General features: G+C 38.6%; 1 protein-coding gene across 1 annotated transcript in view; it reads right to left on the bottom strand.

The window, feature by feature from the left end:
- LOC104080833 (mannosyl-oligosaccharide 1,2-alpha-mannosidase IA-like) overlaps nt 1-18,194 on the bottom strand; it is a gene marked incomplete at its 3' end in the record, with an annotated part of 52,814 nt that overhangs the window by 7,510 nt on the left and 27,110 nt on the right. The gene's annotated exons all lie outside the window — the stretch shown is intronic.

Below are 18,194 nucleotides of genomic sequence, written 5' to 3'. Positions count from 1 at the left end.
GGGGTGCTTCTGCACTGAACACCCGAAAGCATCCCACACTGCCTGTGCTGCCCGAGCCAAAGCCACCAACAGGGGCATCCCAGGCATACTCAGCCCGGACAGTGAAGAACTGACTATGTGCTGGAAATTCCATAAAAGCACAGTGAAAGAGACAAAGCGTGCTTTAGCTCCTTTACAAAGCACGGTTTGTCACACCTTCACCCGAGAATTTTGACCGGACAGAGCAGCATTTTGATTTATTGAGAATTTAAACAAGTCAGCCCCTCCCTGGAGATTAGCAAAACGCAACTGGTTGGGTTTCTATCCCATCGGGATGCCGGCAGAGGGAGCACAAGTTAAGCTGTTACACAGCACAGCACAGGGGCATCTTGGGGTTAGGAGATGTCAGAAATCCCAGGAAAAGGACTAGATTAAAAAAACAATTTACCAGTTTGGTAAATAATCTCCGATGCTCCCCTCTCAGTAAAATTCTCAAAGCAGCACTAGTTTTCATACAAATCTCTCCCTCACACATATAAACAATATCACAGCTGTGTAAAGCAGGAGGAATGTTTCATTTAAAAACAATGACAATCTGCAGCCATTCCCACAATCCTGCTCAGTATCTACCGGCATACAGTGCTGGGCTGGAACGTGTTAAAAGACAAATGGTTTTCAGTGGAGACAGCCTGGAAAATATAGATCCTGTAGTAAAAGGGGACTTTCTATCTCAATCTAAGGCCGAAATCTAGCCACAGGGTAGTATTTATAACGAGATCTTCAGTGTGGGAATCCAAAGCTTATATTTGGCACATCTGTGAGAGCGGCAGGCATCAGAGTGCTCAAACCTTGCACAAGCTCTTGGCACCCAAGACGACGTGGCGATTCAGGAAGGTGCAAATAAGTTTCCAGCTTTTGAAAATCGTGATTGTAGAAGCATGCAAATAACCTTACTGGAGAGATTCAGGCAGCTTGTGGTATCTGTGAGCGACAACTCTCTCTCACCTGCAAACTGCTAGAGCAGTACGTGTCTTTTTCACAACTTGAGGAAATAGCAAACACGGGTAAGCTTTTAGATTTGTACTGCCCTTTCCAGAATACTCCAGTATGCTGGTCACCAGCTTGTAGAAGCAAATCCACTTTAAAAAGATGCTTATTACAAAAACTAGATTACATTTTTGAGGAAAAAAAAAAAATTTAAAAATCCCTTCTTTTATTCAATTACCCTTTTTTGTTATGGTTTCACTGATGGCAAGAAAATTAGTTTTCTTGTCTAGCTGATTATTGTACCAAAGAAGTCACACAGTACCATGAAGAGTGCCCTCCTGTAGAAAAGACTGTAGAGAACTTAATCTAAATGGAAGTAACCGGATTAGTGAGAGATTTCCAGATTTAATCCAAATGTACATAGCAACAAGCACAAACCCCCTCAAGTTATCAGCACTAGCTAGTTGTTTTTTAACTAAAGAATTTCTAAGTAGATATACTGTGTTTGAAAATCTTATTTTAGGAAGGCCAGTAATAAATGGTACAAACCGGCAGAAAGAAGGTAAGGCATAAAACAAAGAACTACTAATGTACAGTAACTTACACACACCTGACTTGCACTTTAAAATTGGAATGAAGGAAGGAATTGCTAAAGTTCAAAAACTGCAGAGTTCAAAAAATCATAAAGGAAGAGTTTGTTCCAGTTATATTTAGTTATTTCCTTTTGTGCTATTCATGTGTATTTAAGATTGCTTACACAGACATAAACTCCAAGAACTATTTAACAGGAAGAACCACAAGAGAAAAAGTAACTGCTAATTTATCTACTAACATCAAGAAAGCATTAGTTTTTTTAAAGCTTATGTATACTTGCACAATTAAAAGTTTAGCTACAACACATCAGTACCTGGAAAGCTCATGAACTGACCATTTAATAATATCTCTGTTGTGATAATTCAAGAAAAGGTGGTAATGAATGTAGTAAACAAACTTTAACGATTGCTTGTAATAAAAAGAATTTGTTAGGTATACCAGCCTTTGAGAATTCCTCACCCCAAACTCAGGGCAGCCTTAATTTTTCAAGAGGTGTGATACACAGCATGCATAATGAGTAATGAGGTAGATTTGCTGCATATGTGCAGATCAACGGAGCACTGGCAGCTGGCTCCCGAGGCCCAAACCACAGATAACAAGACTCACGCCTACAAAAGTTGCGCTCAAATCTTAAGATTCTGAAATCCCACACCACCCTAAATAAATAAATTATGAAACAGCTCAGTGTCAGTAAATCGGTGTCAAAGATTTGGCATGCCAGTCTTGCGTCCTGTCAGCAATAGAAAGCTTGGAATCCCAGGTCTCCAGTCAAATAAAGCATGTGTTTCTAGCAAGGGCAGATGGCAAGCTAGCAGGCATTAAAACTGTCAGCAGCCCACGATAGAGGACTGCGCCCATACCTAAGAGCTAGTGGAAGTTTTAAGTCTCTGTTTTTACCCAATATCCACGTAAGTGGAACAGGATATTAACTCACTATATATGTATTAACACTATGGTATGTCCTGCTCTGAACAACAGGCAGCACCCGTAAAAGGCACTACACAAGTGCACAACTAAAGGATGAACAGACACTATCACTAAAAAGCTCCTTCTGAAGACCCCTCCATCCCCAACAAAACTTCCCTCAAACCTGCGGAAGTCCAATATTCAAATGCTTGGATGCTGGCGAGACACACTGTCAGCCCTAGAAGCAACTTGCAGACTAACACCAGGCAAGGATGTCAAGAGCACAGAATATGTCATATTCGTATTTAGCACTCAGGTCTTCTACAGTTAAGAAAGATGATACAAGTATTTGAAAATATATTGGATGTAAGTAAATGCAAATGGAATTAAAAATATGGCATATACAATGGAAACTCATTATATTATGAACGATACAGAAAACATCTGGATGTCATCTTAGAGGTTTGTCTTTTTCCTGATTAAGGAAACAGCTGCCTTAGTAAAATTACTCACATCCACCAGTAATGAAAAGTATCTTTTAGCACAATTCCTCTGTTAATACACAAGCATCTGCTTCCTAATTTTCTTTTTATTTAATCTTGTGTACCCAGCCCAAGTGCTGTAACAACAAATTTAAATAGCTGCCTCATTTTACATCTTGCAAGCTATCATATCTAAACAAAGAATAGCACTTTGCATATGAAACTCTCCTTTCAAGCAGGTGACCATTGAGAGGTGATTTGCAACACCATCTGTGTGAAAGCAGGGGGTGGGGTGGAGGAGCCTAATAAACTTTGCATGGTGAATCAATAATTACATACTTAATGTAGCATAAAGTGCTAACATAAGATTCATTCCTGGCCTTGTAAATCCGACTGTATCTTTTAATTCCAACACCATTAAGTGATTTAGAGTGACGCCTTCACTCTAAAGTACGCTCCCAGACCACAGTGACAGGCACTGAAAAGGCTAAAATCACTCTGCATAGGTAAAGGATATTCTATTTGCTTTTTAATGTTAACTCAACAGCAAATGGAGAGCTGTTTGTTTCAGCCAGTGTTATGTGATACTTGTAAGTTTTTTCCAGCTGTTAATGGAAAGAGTTTTAAATTATGCTTATCAAATATACAAGTATAACAACATGAACAGGATACCAAGTATGCCTACTTTAATTGTTTTTCTGCTTTTTTTTTTCTAACTTCATTTACTCACTTTAATATTTTACTCCAACATCAGAATAATAGCTTAATGAAACGTCTCTCAACAGGTGGAATCAAAAGGTCCTTGGACAAAAGGGTCCAAGGCTCAGGATCTCCCATATTCTGCCATCTTCTTTGAACAGACCACTAGCGAATGGGTACCTGCAGAGAAAACCTGGTCAGCTAACAGAAAAAAATAACTACTCTGTCTTTTTGCTCTGGTCCCCCTCAAAAGGGCACTCTTCCTGGATCACCACATAGTCTCAGTCTGACACCATCACAGGTATTTATATCACTCAGAGGCCAGTCTTCAAATAGTTAAAATTTATACTGATGATGTCCTCAGACCAGGTAGCACAGAGCAGCTCCTCTCCAGCCAGCTCACGGTTTGCTCCTTCTGGTGAGAGTTACTCCTATTGCTATAGAGCAATTGTCACAGGTCTGCAGTGGTAGTGCCGTGGCCCTGAGAAAGGGAAGTTTCTGTTTTCCCTATCGTTTTCACACAAAGTGCTCCAGATACCCAAGGGGCTGTGTTTTCACGAAGCTGTGAGTGAAAGTTCACAGAATCACAGAGTGTTTGAGTTTGGAAGGGACCTCTGGAGCTCATCTGGTCCAAACCCCCTGCTCAAGCTGGTCTACCTAGAGCCAGTTGCCCAGGACTGTGTCCAGATGGCTTTTGAATACCTCCAAGGATAGAGACTCCACAACCTCTCTGGGCAACCTGTGCAGTGCTCGGTCACCCTCACAGTAAAAACATGTTTCCTGATGTTCTGAGGGAACCTCCCGTGTTTCAGTTTCTGCTGAAAGTTATATATAAATGCTATACATATATTGTGGCACAGCATTAGGGCTTGCACAGGGCAGTGTCATAGTATAGTCCTAAGTGACTTTTGTCCAAGCTATAGCTTCAGTAGACATTGGAACAAACTATTTCTTAACAAGAGTCTCCTCTTGTAAGGTAGTAGTGGCTTGCTTTAGAAATAAGGAGTAAACAAATAATTACAATAATAAAAACAACTAATAACTAGCGACTTAAATGCAACACAGGTGACAAAAGGATTAGGGCAAGGAACAAAGCAGCATGAGAATCCAAACGGACAAGTTTGAACACCGAAGTTTTAAAAACAAGTCATGACGTTGGACACAGAGTTACAGAGTACCAGGCTTTACACAGTCTTCGTTAAACACAAAAAGCTTAAGGAGTCTCATTTGCATTAACGCTTACTCTAATGTCCTTTACCAGAGATCCTCTGTTCCTCTTCACGCATGGGCAATTCCACTGACCATTAATTTGATGTGTTCATGGATACAAGAAGAATAAATTAAAAACTACTCTTTTAGAGTGTTTCTTCTACTCTTTAAACATATATCAAATATAATGAGTATTCACTGAAAATTAATGTTGTATATTAAGGCTGTCCCATGTTTAAACAGTAAAGCGCCTCTTTTAATCGTTGTATTGATTGAAGCTTATACGGATTGAAGCTTATACGGATTGAAGCTGACACAGGAATTTCCAGATTTTGTGATCTCAGATACTGGAAACATCATAAATATCTTAAAAAGTAAAATGATCACAAGTACAAATACAGTGCCAACTGTCACTCTGTTAGATTTACAGCATGGATCACTTAGGAACAAGCCATTTGATCATAAAACTCTCTCATTGATCTTTCTCTGCCACCAGCAGCTACAGACTACTTCTGTTTCACTTTTATATATATGTGGAAAAGGAGCCAAGAGTGTTATCTGTTCCGGCCCTAATGTTTCAGTGGTTTCTCAGATTACAAGTAAATGTTGATGACTGTCACAACCACTAACATCATAGAAACTACCTCTTTCATTTGTTTTGGTAAATTCCTTTTAAAACAATGGGATTGAGAAGGTGCCATTTGGGTAAATTCAGCCTGGATTTGCAACTGTGCAAACAGCTTGACTCCATGACAGGTGAATTTTGTAACACTAGCAGTTGCACCGATGACGCACCCCTAAGAAGTAACTTTTTAGGGGAAAGGAACATATTAAAATTTAGCATAGTCTGCAGGTTCCTTCCTCTACAAGACCTCTGACGCACCATTTAGCTGGCTTTTTATATAAGTAATGTTACAAGATAAAACTTCTTTCGTATAGTGGGAAAAGAGGATGGCTTCTTAACTCAGTGCTTGCTTTCTTATTGTTGAGATTTCTCTGAAAGACAATAGTCACCGAATTGTCTAGTGAATAATGGTCACATACAAAACAGATCTAAATAAAGTGCTTGTGTATTTTCCTTAAATTAAATATAAGAAATGTGAACTCCCTTGTAGTTCTTTTTAAGTAAGCCAAAAAGGAGGCTTCAAGAGAGAAGAACTATGATTTAAGAAGCTGCTTTTATGTTGTACGTTAAATCATCAGGCAGACTAATTCAATTCCTTTCTGTTTACTGTAAGACTATTTCTCTTACTGGACAAGCCATAAAACTAAAGTGACTAAAATATAAGAAGGCAAGCAGATATTTCCAATTCTTAAGAGTCAGAAACAAGTGCTCTGACTGAAGAGCAGTGCTGCCAGCAAGTCATAAATTTATGAGCAATTCAACTGCTTCTCTGAATTCCCTGCAGTTAAAACTTTTTTTACCGTTAAACCTCAAAAAATCATTCCTATAATTAAACAGCCATAAGATGTCCTCTCCAAAGATTAACATTATTTTTGAATGCAGTGTATACTTGGAGGAAATAATGGTTAGAAGTATTCATAAAGATTTCAAGTATGCATATTAGCATATATAGGTATCATTACGTTGCTTTCCATCCCCCCACCTGAAGCAAGGGGAAAGAAAAAAAAGACATGACAGTCATGTAAACTCTCTCCGTTTTTACCAAAACTCATGACATTGCTTTAGTGTTTTATTTTACTGTTTGACTGAACACTTCACATAGCCATTCCTATAGAGAATACTTTGCAGGTTTCACTAAATTATTTTTATATTTGATGGTATGTAAATTAAAACATTACAGTACCTTAACTGTAATTTCAAGTTGGAACTAGATATAAAAAAAAAAGTCTTAAAAGTATGATTTACAAAAGGAGCATCTTAGCACCAGCTACACTTATTACTTCTATCACCAACTGCCATAGTCCGTCAGGAAAAAAAATGGTTGAGCAAGGAGTTCTTCTCGCTATCTCAGTAAGTCTTTACTTTTGGCCTTGAGTCAGTTAATAACCATATTAACTTAACACCCAACCTTCAAGCAAATCAGAAAGGCTGATGGCATTTAACATTGGAGTAAGTCTGCCCAGCCTTGCGGAGTGCCCCATAGTCTCCTGCAGCAGCGTGGCAATGTTCTCTCAGAGCACCTCAGCAGTTATTGATCTTGCCTGGAATCAGGAAGATTATTTGTTCTTCCCTTTAGAATGTAAATGGAAATAAAAGCAGCTCTGGAGAGAAAAGACTGAGCACAGACTGAACGATGTTTGTAAGAGATACCCCACAAGCAGCAAATGCTGATGAGAAGGTTTGAGTTATTCACTGGTTTTGCATGATAAAAGGAAAAAGATTGAAATTGTCTGTATACTATGAATAGTGTTGTTAAGAACAAGATGGGGAAAATAGCATCCTTTAAGAAATGGCATTGTGAGCTGCTGACTTTGTTCTGCAGCTGTTGATTTGAAGAAAACAAAAAGGAGTTTTCAAAGAAAAATGGAAGAGAACGGATTTCACGGCATATCCTTTTCACATGATGATCTTGAGGATCTACTGGACTGTAAAATTATCTAGTCATGCTTGCAAAAATTAAGGACAACTTGCCCCTCAAGGGACAACGTGACTTTAAAGCACTAACTGGACTGAACCAGCTTCCATAAACAGCTAATGTGGTTATTTTGCTTAGCCTGCAAAAGCAGATGACTGCCTAAAGGCTGAAGAAAAGAAACCAACCAGACACATCTAGTTCTTCAGATTAACTAGTTACAGAGCCTTTTCAGTAGTTCAATGCATCTGAATCATAAGAAACAACGGAACTGGCCCTTGATGCCAGAAAGAAGATTGCTTTCTGTTAATTGAAGGTTGACTCTACTCCAATAACACTGCTGCTCGAATGATCTTCCTTGTTTGCTTTAGAGTTTTGTCAGTTTACATAGGGTTGGTTTTTTTGGATGCTAAAATAAGCTTTGGAGCCTTCATGTAGCTGAATGACAACAGTCCCCTCATACTGTCTTAATTAGCTACTATTTGAAGGTGTTATCAAGGTCAGGTGGGTTAATGTAAGCAATCAAAAGTGTTCAGTGAAGAATATCAGAGCTGAACACATCAAACAAAATCCAAGTTCTTCAGAAAATCTTACCACCTCCTGACCTCTCTTATATCTTATGCTTTACTAGAAAATTAAACAGTAAGATAGCTGACCAGCTAACACCTGTGGGAATACAAAAGTATAATACTTGTTGACAAAAGACTTGCAATGTAAACAGTGACCTAAGAAACTGAATCTGCTGTTTAAATACATCTTAAATTATTTTTCCTTGAGGAAAGCAAGCAAGATTTATATGAAACACTGGCACTACATACTACTCTTCTTTTCCACCTTTCAAATCTTCATGGAAGTGATTTCTGTGCACTTAGGCCTATGCAAAATGAGCCCCTATATTCATTGATTTGAGGAAAACAAAGATTTGTCTTTCAAATGCTTCATGACAGCTCTGTTTAGGGGCAAACACATGCCCAAAACCCAAATTCCCCTTGGCATCTGTTGTGCTGGAAGTGGCACAGGATTTTTCATGTGAACATCTTTTCCAAATTCCTTCTCAATCATTTGCACATAGGATGCAAATACAGTCTGCGTATGGCAGAGGGAAGCTTTTGGCACAGGAGAGACAGGAATTGCACTCATTTATCAACCACAACATTTATCAACATTATTCGACTGTTGCATTTTTACAAACAAATGGCAAACAAATAGCATGTGGATTCCTGCAATTTCGGAAAGACCTGGTAAAAAGCTCCCTCCTTATCTTTCCTTTCAAATCTTTCAGATTTCTCTTGTTTGAAAAGCACAAACAATAGATCCTGCCAAAAAAATACATAGGCCAATTAGCACTCTCCATAACTTGATCCCAAGAGTTCATGCTAACTTAAAGACAGTAAACCTTGTTTGTATCTGTTTCAGGTTTGATCTGCTGAGCAAGATGTATTGCTAAATCCAAAGGAGACTAAAAGAATATCTCATTCTTCTGCAGCAAAGATGCCATTATCTGTACCTATTGCTGGAGGCATGAAGGGCATGCAAGAACAGCAATGATGTCTGCTTCTGATTTCAGGCATTCAACTTTCTCAATGATTTTCAGTTAACTTGAAGCAGCAGGACTGGTACATGGCACAAAGTGGTGTTTTGTAATGAATCTGTAATCTGATCCTTCAAATAGCAAATTGGATGAGCTTTCCCAATTTCATCATAAACTACTATTCACTTGATTTGTATTTAAAATACTTAGAATTAATTAATGCTTACAGATTCTTTAATAGAAGTAATTTAAATTTTTGCAAAAAGATACAAAAGTAGAAGGATTCTTTGCTAAAGTCAGATTTGGGAATCTGATGGAATGCCTTAGTAGTTGCCAATAGAATGAAAAACATGGGAATCTTCTACTGGATGGTTTATGCTTTTATCTTCTCTAAGCTAATAAGGAGAGGACGTTATCATCTACTTAACTCCCAATTAATGAAAAATAACCTCTGGATCAGACTCAGTCTATGGAGACAAAGCATAAAATGGAATCTTATATAAACTAGCTAAACATTGTGAAAGATTTAGATGAAGAAATGAAGAGTTACCCCATGCCCGAGTAAAATGCAGGCACATACTATTTTTACCTGTACTTTTTGGGGAAAAAAAAAAATCAGTACGATGATTCAATAACATTTATTACTTATCATCTAATTGAATTTTTATAATACATCCACAGAGAGAATATACTTTCCCAAATATTTTATACAGTCTAGAATTAAAGGATAAATTAATGCTGATCTATTCCCACTGTCAGCACTGACAGATATTTTTATGTTGCTTTCATTTGCAGAAATAAGGCCGATTCTTGGCTGTAAAATTGTATGTAAGGATTATTCTTTAGATAGTATATTTGCAACAATCTCAACACTGCTTGCAAATGGCTCCACAGAACCATGTATTTAACCACATGTTGTACATTGTCTATTAAATTTGCAGAAAGGAACAGGACGATCCAACTAACTCTTCAGGCAATATGTTTTTACTCTCCTTTTATTCTGCTTTATTATTGCAATTGCATTTGATGCTGTAAAATGACAGAACTGAATACTGAGATAAATGAAAGAGACAGACGTCTTGGAGATGGAATTTCTTTGCAGATGCATGGTGACTCTGGACAGACTGTTAATGGCATATCATTTCTTCTGAATAGTATATTAACCCACATGCAAAGAATTCTTCTTTTGGGTCTATCTAGAGCTGCTGCTCAAAAGGAAAGCACCCACACTAGTATTTCTGGTAGACATGCCCTCTCCAACTGTTCTGTAGAACCACAATCAAGTGAAACTGCAGGAGCTGGTTGAGAGCCAAGTCCTCAGAACAAACAAACCAGCTCCCTCTCAGCTGCTTGAATTCTGCTCACGAGCTCACGTCAAACACACCAGCTGTTACAATCACAAACAGATATTACTTAGCTCTCATTATCATCCATTCTCCTTTCTAACAGTTTACCAGCTTTAGCATCAGACTAGAGTAGTCTGGAGGTAAGCAGGGATTTTGTTTAATGTAATGAACAATAAAGCATTTCTGTTCAGTTATTTCTAAAGTCAATACATGAATGCAAAACCATGTCAAATAAGTGTGCCATGGGACAAACCTTTTTTTGTTGTTGTTTTGAAAAAACTCCCCAAACAAACAGCAAAATGGAAACCACTAAAAGTGAAGAATGTGGTTATATACAGGTCAGAATTCTAAACTCATGTTTCTCAGACCAAGATCAGGGCTCTGGCTCCTGGTTTCATAGTAGGCTTAGTTATGGCAGCTGCAGCAGGCTATCACCATAGCTGCTCTGTCCCCCTGCTGTGGACATTCATGCTGATGACAGACATCTGAAACAGAAACATACCCACTCCTGAACTCCAGCAGACAGCAATTCACTGAATTAGTGTAAATTGCCACTATTTTCGCTTTACGTTAGTAGAGTAGCCTGAGGGTCTCTATTACGAGGCACAAAAATTGCTGGTGATGGCAGTTGATTGCGTGCCTGGTGTAGAGGTGGCAGAGGCTCCACAAGGCTTCAGGTACTTAGAGCTGAGTTAGAGTTCCCAGTCGTGGTACGCGTATGTGGTAACTCCAAAGCAGAGAGGGAAAAGAAGGAAAACCAAGAAGCAAAATTTGAATTAAGTGCAAGATCGGAAATCAGCATCTCTGTTACCATTCTTTGAAGTTTCCTCAGCATTATGTGTGGGGCTAGCTTGAGAGGCGGAGTTGCATAAAGCAGCTGAGCAAGTAGCATTGGGAGAAAGGGGACAAGTATTAGGAATGAGGAAGCTTTTGGAGTATAGGGAACCTATTTAACAGAGATGGGTTTCATCAACAGCAACACTATAATTGCACTGCAGGAACTTGAGAGACAGAAATTGAAGACTGAAGGGCAGTCTGCTTGGAACAGCAGAGAATAGTCTACATCAAAGAAAATCTTAGAAGTCAAGGTTATCTCCAGAAAGTGAATCCACAGGGATTCTGTAGTACATTTTGATGCAGCTAGCACAGAAAGAGAACAGCGTTAGATCTATTAAAGGTGGTGAAGAGACTGAAATACTAATGGAGATTACAGACTATGATTGTGGGAAACAGAGGAGATTTTAAATCCTTCTCTGTCCCTGAGTAGGCTGTTAAGTGCTACATCAGAGCAGATATAAACCATGCTTTTATACACTGTAATGACAGCTTCTTGCAGAAACTCAGAGTCTATGAGAGAAAAATTAGCCCTTGACTTAGTTTGACATATTACTGTCTAACAGGGGCCACATGCTCCAATTCAACATGCCGTTATAAACAAAAGGTTCACTTTGGTAATGTTTAAGTTTGGAAAGAGAATCAAGAAGACCAGCTGAAATGAACTTAGAAAGGAACAGCCAAATGAGTAAAATGCTTGGAGATGACTTAGAGGATAAAAGATGAGGTTCACAAGGTTCTCAAATCAAAAGGCTCAGGTGACTTTTATCTTCTTTTGATGTGACTGTAAAGAAGGTAATTAAAAGCTCAAGTATATTAAGTCCAATTAAGGAATACAGAGACTGATAATGTCTGACAAGTTAAATGAAAAACTATTAAGTCAGGCTAAAAATAAGTTTTGAAGAACAAGTTTTTAAAGTTAAAAAAAAAAAAAAAAAAAAAAAAGAGAAACATGAGGCCTGCTAGAGAGCCAGGAGGAACAATTAAGAGATATCTGAGTAAAAGACCACAGTGCATGAAACAAAGCCATTGCAGAAAAGCAAAATATGCCCCAGTGTTCATTCTTGAAGAGCCTAGGCAGGTTCCCATGCAAGGAAATTCTTAAAAGGACAAGCCTAATGCACTGTCTCAATACTGAGGCTGGAATAGATGATCTCTTGAGGTCCTTTCCAAGCTGAACGACTCGAGGATTCTGTGAAACACGGAAGTTAAAAAAAAATCATAAATCGATAAAAATGAAACAAATCATCAAGATCATTTCAGAGCTCTAAAGGAACTAAAACATAACACCATTGAAGTACTGATGTATCACTCAAAGTGGCAGCAGATGGATGGTAGGTGGCAAACAGGACCCAAATCTGAAAACAGGGCTGCAGAAAACTACAGGCAATTGCAGTCTTCTAGTTTCTACCAAACAGGGAATTCTACTGCCAGTCTGTGAAGATGCTTAAGGAGGAGTTAAGGGGCATTCACGCACAAGTGATCAAGCTGATACAGTATGCCTGAAGTTTCAAACAGCATTAGAAATCAAGCTTCCAAGACATAAAAGGAAAAGCCCTCTTGTTAATTAGTGCCAAGTTGAGTGAAAGGAAGTGGGAGATAAAACATGCGGTCAATTCTCACACTGCTGAGATAAGATCCCCAAGGCATCTATACTGGAACTTACATTCCAGATTTGCAGAAATAGGACAATACCTTTGTATAGGTGACAAACTTCACCCTCCTACTATTCAAGATTGCTAAATGATGAATTATATTTTTTTTGTATTTACGGAATTTAAATATTCTCTATGAAGGGAGACCTCTACAAGAGAGGGAGAGCCAGATAAAAATAGCTACAGCTAAATTCTGGAGAATGTCTTAGCACTACATGAGGTCAGCAATCTTTTGTGGTCAGTCTGGCAAAGGCAACTCTAGATCAATAGCATCTGCATCATTATTTCATGTGTGCTCCTCATTAGTAAGACAGCAATACCATCACTGATGGATGGTTGTTTTACGTGGGCAATGATTAGGTCTGAAGTCACACAGGAGGCCAAGATCATCAAGTGAGGTTGAATAGTGGCACTATAACTTCTATTCTAAAAGCAGATATAAACTAATTAGGTGATATGTTGTCACTTTTTTTCTTCTTTTTTTCTTCTAATTAACAGTTGGTAGAGAGTAATATAAGAAACTCAAAGTCCACATTTATCGTCATGAAGAACAGTTTGTTGTGGTTTTTTTATTCCTTCATCCTGATCAGGATAAATTTGTGTTCCTGCAAACAGGATATACTGCCAGAGTAAAAAAAAAAAAAAAAATCTGTCACATTTCTTCATGCCATGGAGAGAAATGGCAATATGAACATCATTATCAAATTTATTTTGTCTTGCTCCAGTGAAGATAACTATCTTTAGTCCTAATAAAGAGAAGGTTATACTATGCAGGAAGAACAGCTGCCGAATCCAAAATATTTTAGCTCGGGGCGGGGGGCGCGGGGCATGGGGAGGGGAGGAAATACTCATGCCGTTCAAAAAATGGAAAAGCTTCAAAGGAATCTGGGAACTTACCAGCTGGATCTGAAACACATATGCTCCTTATACACTTCAGAGCATTTTGGATCTACTTTTTTGCTACTCATACAAACAGCACTTATTAAAACCTCCTTCTATTTCTGCCAATGTAATGTATTCCCTGACTGCGGAACCAATCTTCAAGTAAAACAGTCCCCTTGTTACACAGCTTTAGCAGTACCTATAAGAACCAGCTATCAGTAAACCAGAAGAGCTAGTGAGATCAGTCTTTAGGCTTGTATATTCTCTACAAGCAGTGCCATACACTTACCATGACTTTCAGCACCAGTATCACAGTTATTCCCAACAGTGAAGATTACAGTGCTCAGAAATAATGTTTGTCATCTCCATGAATTCCAAGAAAGGTCTGAGCTGCTGTTAGAAGACACAGTGTGTCCTCCTTTAAAAGCTAACAAATTATTTCCTTATATGACTGCATTTGGAAGTGTCCTTTAAGCAAGAAGAAAAAAAGAATCTGGGTCTGCAGAACAGGGGATCTTGTTGCATGCAATACTCCTGACCCTTGGTATACCAGAATTTTACATCAGACTAGTAAGTACCACAAAGCATTTGTAAAACAAATCTCTCCCTTCTAGACATCTTATTTTCTAGTACAAAACCAAAAACCATCACATACCAAGTCACTTAGAAGATGTCTACTAATGAATTCAGGTTTAATTTAAACAACACAATCAAGAAAGTTTGCAAATAAATCTGTCCTATTCCTATGGTTTAAACTTACCATATTACAGGCTCCTCCAAATGCTTTCACACAAATAAACAAACAAACAAATTTCAATACTAGCACTGCTTTAAAGAAGCCAGGTTTATTTTTAATAATCCCTTATGGCCACTGACTCATGGAAAAATACCAGGGAAACATTCACAAGTAATATTACTATGAGGGACTTCAAAGAAAAAAAAAAGAGCAGTCCTTAAGAAGTTGCTTACCTTGAAATCAAATTTTCTGGTATTTGTAGCTGTTTTACAAATGAAGTTTGATATTTTACTGGAATTCTTTCTAGCTTGAGTTTAAATAGCAATCATAAAATATTAAAAAAAGTGATTTAAAGTATATGACACTGTTCTAGCACTTTTAGGCATTTCATATTAATTCTAGCAAGGCAGAAATTCTAGGAAATTTAATATAATGCATCTCAGCTCTATTTGCAAGTAAGCAAACACACAGTTATCAAGAGGCAAAGTATTCAATTTGTTCATTTTTAAAATTACTCACATTGGTGCCTTTATCTAAATGAACTATTATGTGAGCAGGATGTTTTAGGAACTACTCAGTATGATAGGATATTCTTTAATCATGATTAGTTAGACTTACAAATGATTATGGAACATACAATATGTTGCAGCTTTGGATCATTACCCATGGAAATGTAATTCAGAAGTACAAACAATAATTATTTCCATCACTCCTTTTACTGAAACATAGCTTTCTTTAATTAGGATATTGATAAGTGTGTACAGTAAATATAAGATTTTTAAATAGTTAATCTGATAAAGAATAAAATGAGCTTTTGACTGAGAAAGCTTAATCCTCCAAACAGCCTGCATACAGGTTGTTCCACCTCCTTAGGAATGCCCACTGATATAATGGACTAAAGCATGATTAAAGATACATTATCCATGGTGGCAGCCAGCCTCTGGGCACCTCAGTCCTCTCCACACCTGTCAGCAGCATCAGTGAAGGACAGACCCACGCAACATGGGAAACCTCACACTGCTGCATGGCTGCTCTGTCCTCAGAATGGCCGCATCCTGCTCCTCCCATAGGCAGCAGCTGGCTATTGCTTCAGTGTCTTGGGTTTAGGAGACAAATCGGGAAGTTTCCCCAAATCTGATAAAGGCAGAGCATGCTGAGTTGCACTCTCTAAGCCACTAGAACAACTGTTAGTTTAGGAACATCATTCTGTCTCAGACAGCAGATGTCTACCAAAGACTATGAAAACCAGTGGCAAGCATGGATGGTGTCTTTCCCAGCCTGCGAGAGCTCAGAACCCTACTTAATCATACACATCATCTTTGTGTTTAGGGGCCCATTTTACTTTCATTAATGAGTCCATTCATTTTTAGAACAGACATTAGCATCCAGTATCACTAATATTCCACTGCAAAGAGTTCCAGTTAATTATGCATTGCGAGAAAAACCTTCTTTTGTTTTAAATATTATCATAGAATCGCTTAGGTTGGAAAAGACCTTTAAGATCATCAAGTCCAACTGTTAACCTAGTGCTGCCAAGTCCACCACTAAACCATGTCCCTAAGCACCACATCTACACTTCTTTTGAATACTTCCAGGGATGGTGACTCCACTACTTCCCTGGGCAGCCTTTTCCAATGCTTGACAACTCTTTCGGTGAAGAAATTTTTCCTAATCAACAATCTAAACCTCCCCTGGCGTAACTTGAGGCCATTTCCTCTCGTCCTATCACTAGTTACTTGGCAGAAGAGACCAACCCCCACCTCGCTACAACCTCCTTTCAGGTAGTTGTAGAGTGCGATGAGGTCTCCCCTCAGCCTCCTCTTCTCCAGGCTAAACAGTCCCAGTTCCCTCAGCCGCTCCTCATAAGACTTGTGCTCCAGACCCTTCACCAGCTTCGTTGCCCTTCTCTGGACTTCTTCCAGCACTTCTACCAGAAATGTCTTTCTTGTAGTGAGGGGCCCAAAACTGAACACAGTATTCGAGGTGCGGCCTCACCAGGGCCGAGTACAGGGGCACGATCACCTCCCTCCTCCTGCTGGCCACACTATTTCTGATACAGGCCAGGATGCCGTTGGCCTTCTTGGCCACCTGGGCACACTGCCGGCTCATGTTCAGCCGGCTGTCAACCAGCACCCCCAGGTCCTTTTCCTCGGGGCAGCTTTCCAGCCACTCTTCCCCAAGCCTGTAGCGCTGCATGGGGTTGTTGTGGCCAAAGTGCAGGACCCGGCACTTGGCCTTGTTGAACCTCATACAATTGGCCTCAGCCCATCGATCCAGCCTGTCCAGGTCCCTCTGCAGAGCAATTTCCTTATTTCGTTTTACAACAGAGTTTTATTTGAACATCAGTGTTGCTATCAATGGAGTTCAAGAGGTGGTGGTAAAACTGCCTCTCTAAAGGGGAAGGAATGGTTGAGAAGCAATGACTAGGTGTTATGTAGGAGAAACTATATGCACTGATTGAAAGTGAGCCTGCACATTAACAGACACAAGACATAAACCAACAACATATATATGAAATCAACAGCACTGTTGACAAACGGTTCAGGCATTTCTTGGCAGACAACTGCCGCTTGAAGTAAAGGCTCACGTGCAGTCCTCTATCAGGTTATTGTCTGCCAAGAAGCATCCTCTGCTTCTGTCAGAACTGGTTAATTAAAATGTAGCAATAGGTTATACTGGAAAAGTTCATTCCTGATTGCAAGAAGTAGATACTGCAGTGAAAGATACAGCTATTTAATCACAGAAGGAAAAGCTTTTGATTCTATTCATCCTTAGATATGCTTATTTCTGGTTGCTGAGCCACTGTAGGAGGATAAGTGATTTCCTTCAAGAGTCGGAGATGAAACATTAAGTAAAACAATATTTGGTAAAGATGAAGAAGCCAGCTACCAAGCACCTCTCAATTTTTTTCATTACTGTTAAGTGTGAAATTGAAATGGGTCTAAGTGCACTTTTTTCCCCAGAAAATTGTAAGACAGTAAAAATATGAAAAACTGTATATTTTAAAACATTAATGTCTTTTTGATGCCACCTACACTCAGGACCGGATCACGGGAAATAAATAGGTAAGCCTACTTAAGACATAAAGTGTCAGAGAAACATTGTCTCCTTGTAACTGCTTTGTCAGGTACATGACCAAATCATACCTGCTAAGACAGCTTTAACATAATGATAAATTTTAACAAAAACCAACACGCACACCATAGAATTTAAGTTAATTTAAAGTGACAGGTTCAAAACAGAGCTTTATCCAGTATCTGGGAAACTTACATATGAAAGAAAATTATACATCTTCAGGGTTTTGTAGAGTTTCCACCAGTAATTGCTTTGGATTTAAAGAAATCCAATGATAAACTCAACTTGCGGTTAAAGAGTATTAACTTGTGTTAATCCTACAATAAAATACTATTATAATCCAGAGACAGGAACAAGAATTTGAACTAGTAAGATAAAAGACTTTTCAAGTGCCAAGCTAAAAATTTAAAATATCACAGTACCTGTGACTTAGTATAGCCTTCTCTAAATATATTACAGAAATAATTATATTAGTCAAAGCTCTTAGATGAAATTGCTTCTTCATCCTCTCCAGAAACCATGACAGGCAATAGAAATTAATGGGATATTAATGCTTTAAAGACATTCACATGTATAGGTTTACCAGTTATCCTTTCATTCTTAACATGTCTTTTCCACTTGAGTTGAAGCTGCAGCTTCAGGAGGGCCAACAGAAGTACAGGAGGAGCTAAAGAATATGCTCCAGATCAATTTGTGAAGCAAGTACCTGATGAACCAAAACTACCACTACCATGGCACAGGA

This window comes from Fulmarus glacialis, unplaced genomic scaffold, assembly GCF_000690835.1.
Source record: "Fulmarus glacialis isolate BGI_N327 unplaced genomic scaffold, ASM69083v1 scaffold21368, whole genome shotgun sequence".
Taxonomy (NCBI): domain Eukaryota; kingdom Metazoa; phylum Chordata; class Aves; order Procellariiformes; family Procellariidae; genus Fulmarus; species Fulmarus glacialis.
This window is presented reverse-complemented; position numbering and strand designations above follow the sequence as displayed.